The 6,539-nt window shown below is 45.2% G+C and overlaps 1 protein-coding gene across 1 annotated transcript in view; it reads right to left on the reverse strand.

Moving 5' to 3' along the window:
* Positions 1 to 6,539, reverse strand: part of FRAS1 (Fraser extracellular matrix complex subunit 1) — a 430,037-nt gene that overhangs the window by 219,370 nt on the left and 204,128 nt on the right. The gene's annotated exons all lie outside the window — the stretch shown is intronic.

Consider the following 6,539-nt stretch of genomic DNA (forward strand, 5'->3'; position numbering starts at 1 on the left):
GGGCTGGATTTGAACCCGCCACCTTAGTTGTATGTGGCTGGCGCCTTAGCCATTTGAGCCACAGGAGCCGAGCTGTCTCCTTGGCTTCTACACTGCTATGCACAGCTACTCAGGGAAAATGCAAGATGCCCCCCCCCCAAAAAAAAAACTATTTATGTTGGCTAGAAGTACAACTCTAGTAAAGGATTAATAAGAAATTTAGAATAGGAAATTAGAGGCTTTTGAGTAATGGGATTTCCAGGTTAGGAAATCATAACTTTTTAGACACAGATATATAGGTTTATGAAATCGGATGGCTCTCCATACCCTTTCCTTTTGAAATCACACAACAAAGGGTCCACAGGGCAACAACTCCCACCTCCAGCTCCATTAGAGTCCACTGAGGAGGGATGCCATGGACTCTAGTCTTGGACTTGACCTTCCAGGGACCAGTCTACTTGACATCATCGTGCTTTCCCTCCCTCTTCCCCCCATAGCACCTGCCATGCACATGTGTCTTGAGAGCTCACGAAGCCTGCTTTGCTCTGAGACCTTTTGTTTCTAACTCCAGGTTACCCCTTTATGATTCTAAGATTTCCTTTACTTCAGTATTTGATTTTTTTTGTTGTTGATCTTCACACCTGCTCTTCACCCAAGCACTTTGGCAAAGACAGGCCTATTCTGAACTATTGAATATTTTCGGATTGGCTGGCCGTCTGTATGGTTAACCCTATCTATACTTTTAGCAACACATCCTAATTTTTAAAATGTTTGCTTTACAACGGAACACAAACTCTGGAATTTTGCAGAAGCATTGATTCTGCCCAAACCTGGTGGGGAGAGTAGACGCCTCTGCCACTTGCGAGTGGCCACACAATCCTACCTTAGTACTCCAATCAGGCACCCTCAGGAGGCAGAAGAAAGGATTGCAAGCCTCAAACTCGAATCCTCCCCTCTCAGTTCTAAACTGCACAAGAAAGTCTTAATTTCAGACAATTGTCTCCCAAACAAACATAGAGATAATTATAAATTGTGTTCAGTACTAGGAAAGGCTCTGGGATAAAGGGTAACAGTGGTATGGGTGGTGGGACCAACTCTAGGTAGATCTAAAGCAGTGGTTCTCAACCTTCCTAATGCCGCGACCCTTTAATACAGTTCCTGTGGGTCACAACCCACAGGCTGAGAACTGCTGATCTAAGGATGAGAAGCAGCTGACCATGGGGGTCGGCCCAGCACAAGCCAGGTTCTGGTGAGGGGAGGGAGCTCCAGTGTTCAGAGAACTGGAGGCTGCCCTGGTGACTGGAGCTGGTGGGGCCTGGTGGGGTACAGTGCACTGTGGGGTGCACTGGCATGATTCATGGCTGGAGCTATAGGCAGGGGCCTGGTCAAACTTGACCTTGGACAGCAAGGAAAGAAATCATCCTCCTTTTTTATTTTTTTATCCTCCTTTAAATGCAAAGTCATGAATGGGTTCACACAGGATAGGCACAAGATCTGATTGAGATGTTTCAAAGTCCTTTCTGGCTGCTGCATAGAGAAGATATGAGGTCCTGTATGCAAGCGGGGAGACCTGCCCAGGGTCTACTGCACAGTCCAGGAGAGAAAGGACGATGGCTTGGACTAGTGGGGTGGGAAGCAGAGAGACGAAAGTTTTCCTAATTATTATCTGGTTCTCTTGCAGGCCCATAAGCTTCATGAGGGCAGAGATCATTTCAGTTGTGTTAACTTCGCACTGAGCACACTGCTTGTACTTTATAGACCTCTGGAGTGATTTCATTTACATTAACTCCTTATTATATTTTATAAACATCACATAAAAGCACTGTTCATATTTAGAATAAGCCCATGGCACTGCATTATAACAAAGATGTGGATGCAAAGATCTCAGTAACAAATTCTACCCCTAACACGCATAAAATCTGTCATTCCTGTGTTATAGTCTTTGGTTATTGACTACAGTCATCGTCAGACACATCCACTGTCCACGCCTTTGCCTCACTCGGGAGTTGATCCAAATCATTACCCAAACAAACAAAGAGACAGAAGACCTGATCTCACGGCTAAGAAGGTAAGCCAGGCTGATACATCAACATTCAGCAGAAGCACACAGGCACTCACTAGCCCACAGGGCCTTCCGGCTGGCCACAGGTAAGCCGTGTTACCTGAGACCTACACAGAAACATGAGAACACTCCTGCGCTGAGCGCACTGGTGGCACTGTGAAAACTGCTCCAGGAAATGATGAATGGATAGTGAGGACGAGAAGGCGGCAGGGGCCAGAGTGCCACGGTCAGGTGGGCAGGGTGGGGACCTTGGACTTCTTCCATGGAAAGTTTTCATCAGGACAGTGTAATGATCACTTCTGCTTTCTAAAGAGTTCGCTCTGACAGTGGGGAGAAAAGAAGGTAATTAAGACACCTTTAGAGGATGAAATCACTGTTGCCCAGATGCAGAGGAGACAGGAAATTAAAGCACAGCTCCCTGCTCTTCTTGGCCGGCTGAATGGCAGGGCAGCTGTACTGGTTGTTTAAACAGTAAAACACTGTGGCCTTCAGTCCCCTCCCTGATACCCTGGCTTCATTCCTGGGAACCCTGGTTGACACCATGCTTCAGCAAGGAAAAAGTCTGTCACAGGAGCTGGCCTGGGGTCCCCTACTTCTGACTAATCTGAATCCGTGCCATGATGCTTGTTAAATATTCGAAATATCACCTTCGGTGTTGCCAATCAGAATAGGGAACAAAGAAAGGGCAGGACAGCCTCTACCAACAGGCTTCACTGGCTTCAGGCCCCTCACAAGCTGAGCCTCCTTAACTTCCCATCTGCACCTTCTGCTCCTCCCGTGTGCGAGGATTCTACGGAGCAGGTTCCCTGCCCTCGCTGTGCACCTGCCTGCGGCCCCGGCTGCCCTGCACAGGATTCTCCCAGCCAGCAATGCCTCGGGTCCCTTCCTTAACCCTGTAATCTATTTATATTTCATTCCCTGTTTATTATTCCCAAGGTATCACTATGGCTGTGATGGCTTTGCTTAACCTGCCCAAAGTTAGTAACTTTTTTCTCTGTGTTCCTGAAGCATTTTGTATATGTCTCTCTTACGTTGTTTATCTTAGGTGCTAATTCAGTTACAAACCAATCTCCATCAATTAAATGTAATATCCCTCCGAATGGGGACCATGTTTTAGCCATCTTAAACTTCCAGTGTTCAGATGGATGCCTAGTACATAGTCAGCACTTATTAATGTGTGTTAAATCAACGCTCGGCAGATTTTTTAAAGAATAAGTGGGCTTGGCACCTGTAGCTCAGTGGCTAGGGTGTCAGCCACGTACACTGGAGCTGGAGGGTTCGAGCCTGGCCCAGGCCTGCCAAACAACAATGACAACTACAACCAAAAAATAACCAGGCGTTGTGGTGGGCACCTGCAGTCCCAGCTACATAGGAGACTGAGACAAGAGAATCACTTAAGCTCACAAGTTTGAGGTTGCTGTGAGCTGTGATGCCAAGGCAGTCCACCAAGGGTGACATAGTAAGACTCTGTCTCAAAAAAAACAAAAAGAAATTATGTATGTGGAATTCATGCTATTAGTTACCCTCTACATAGAAACAACTAACCAGGAGGTCATAAACTTAAGATTTGATAACTTAACTTGAGGCTACAATATTTCCTTAATAAATGCTGAAGTCCAGATCTACTTATGGTGATGAATACTGATGCTGCGTCTACACAGAGCTCCAACCGTGATGCTGGTCCTCCCAGGCCTTCTGTCCCTGTTCCCCGACCAGACACAATAGCAGAAGGGATTTTCATTCCTACAGCTATGCCAAGCTATGTCATTCCTTATAATGACATGCTCTCATTTTTTAAAAAAAAGTTTTATATATTTAAGGTATATACATGATGTTATACAATATATACTAAGGGTCCCAAAAAAATGTATACACTTTTTAAGAAATCTTATTGAAAGGAAAATCAATCCTTCCCCCAAAGTATACAAATTGCAGGTAAAATGGATGTTTGTAGCAGGTCTGGGTACATGTGACCAGTAATGGTACGTTCCATTTAATTTTGAAAAGTAATACATAGAGGACTCGCTTAAAATGTATACACATGTTTTTGGCACCCTCCGTATATAATATATATAATCAAATAATTACTATAGTGGAACAAATTAACATATCAATCATCTCACATAGTTACCCATTTTCTCCCCTGTGGTAAGAACAACCATAATGTGCCGATTTAGCAAAAATCCCACTGTATTTTGCAACTGGTTTGTAATTTCAAACACCAAACATATGCTACTGCAGACTACCTCTTCTTGCGGGCTCACTTTACATGTAGCTTTTATGACGTTTGGGTTATTAGGAAAAATAAAAGGTCACCTCTGACCTTTCCCCATGACTTCTCTTAGTGCTAACATGTCAGATTGCTTAGGCTTTGACTTACGTATTGTGAACATCGTGGTGATAATGTACAAAGAAGGAGAAGGAGGGAAAGCCATCTCCTTATCTCCCACGCAGCAGCAATTTATTTGGTGAGGTCTCTGACTTTTCTGGAGCGTAACAAGACATGTGTTGGCTTGCCAAGCAATTCATTTCAAAAATGAAAAGGAATAAATTACTTTTCTTTTGGCAACTCTATATTGAAACTCTACTCAGAAGTAAGAAACTTCTTTTTGCACTTGATAACTTTGAAATAGAAGATTGCTTCAAGATTTTTTTAACCTGTGCTGCTCTAAGAATAAAATGCAGCCAATTTCCAGAGAAGAGTTCAAAGAACTTCTTGCAGGCCATTTGCCTTCCACTCAGCCTTCCTAGACTGCAGGCTGTGGACATGGGTAGCAGTGGGCTCAGCCTTCAGGAAAGAGAAGAAGGGACCTTGGTAGCTCGCCTTTTCCGCAGTCGCCTGGAGTAAGTTTCCAGGGATTGGCGCCTTGATCTGTGGGTCCTCCTCGCTTCACAGTGAAGCTGCAGCTCATGTTTCCACACTGCCAAGATGTGTCCACTCACAGCTACTCGGAACAGCCCAGACTTCAGGCGCAGACAGGTGCTTCACAGACAAATCAAATTCCTCCCTCCTGCTTCTGGCCCATTCCATGGCAACTGCCCGCTTTTGTTATAATCTCATGAATGGCTAAGTACTCGCCAAGTTGTATCAGAAGTCAGTGGGTGAATTGTTAATAAGAAACTTTTGTTGGAAGAAAAACTTTTCTATCTTGAACTGAATTTTGCTGTTTCTTGGTTTTCTGATCTGTAAAGTGGGAGTAATATTTACCATACTTGACTCATGAGGATACGGCGAGATGACGTGTTTGGAAAAGCAGAGACGGTTGCGTGTGTTTGTGTGAGTGGCACCAGGGAGCCCTGCAAAGCTTGTCTCAACTGGCACCAAAGGCAAAACAATTTTAAAGGGAGCGAATTACAGTGCACTATAAGACAGAGAGGAAAGGATGGGAGAGACGACAGGAAAGGCAGGTGCAGGCAGTCAAAACCTCTGCAAAACAACAACAAAGGCCCCTGGCAAAGTGACTAAAAGTAGCTGGTAAGCCTGGGAGGCCCGGGAGGCACTGTCCACCACCCAACCACAGCCCCACAAGAGGCCAAGGCTGTGGCCTAAGAAGTTTAAAGGCCAGATAAGCTTAAAAGAAGGAGTTCACAGATCTGTGCTGTTCACATTTGGGACCCTTTTGCTCCAATTTTCTCCTGTCCCTTGGCAGGCTGGGCCTCTGTGCTCACCTGCCTCCCTCTGGCAACAGAAGGCTTTCCACCCCAAAATGGGAACATCCAGCCTCCACGTATCCCCCAAATCCATAATTACCTGACAAAGTTCATGACAGACAAAATACAAACAGGTGAAAAAAATCGTAAGTCTCATGAAAAGCCAGAGATGTGCCAACGAGGGGAGGCCCAGCCAAAGGCACAGTGGATCTGAGATGTGCACTGCACATGTACATCCTGGACACAGTGCTTGGTGAGGGAAACGTTGGGAAGCATGAAATATCTACCCAGTAATATTATGAATATTTAAGATGCATGTAGACAACACAGGAGGAGCACACGGAAGTCCACAGGTACACAATAAGTCACACTGGAATAGTCCCCTAAGTGTAAGGTGACCAGACGTCCTGCTTTTGGTGGGACAGTCCTGATTTTTAACAATTTGTCCCACGTCCCATGGCATTTTTAAAAAGTCCCAATTTTTGGAAAGAATGCATGACAAGCTAGAGAATGGAGGAAGAACAGGGAGGGAATATGCGGTTTTCTTTTCAGCTGCTGAAAAGGTTAATGTAACTCCATTTGGGAATGAAGAGGTTAATGTAACTTCATTTGGAAATGAAAAGGCTAATGTAAACTCCCTACTCCCCTCCTGGGCAAGGTCACCCAGGAGGAATCGGTATCAGAAGGAGACTGGCTCCCTCCAGCTTCTAGGCAAGGACAATTAGCTCAGAAGGAGCCAAATTGTCTGGAACAAACAAGTAGCCCCCCCCCCCCCCAGGGTTCCTAACCATAAATAGCTCAGCCAATAGCAGCCCAGCCAGACAAAACACCCCATGAAATTCCTCTA

This window comes from Otolemur garnettii, unplaced genomic scaffold (assembly GCF_000181295.1).
Source record: "Otolemur garnettii isolate 467f Iridium unplaced genomic scaffold, OtoGar3 scaffold00039, whole genome shotgun sequence".
Classification (NCBI taxonomy): domain Eukaryota; kingdom Metazoa; phylum Chordata; class Mammalia; order Primates; family Galagidae; genus Otolemur; species Otolemur garnettii.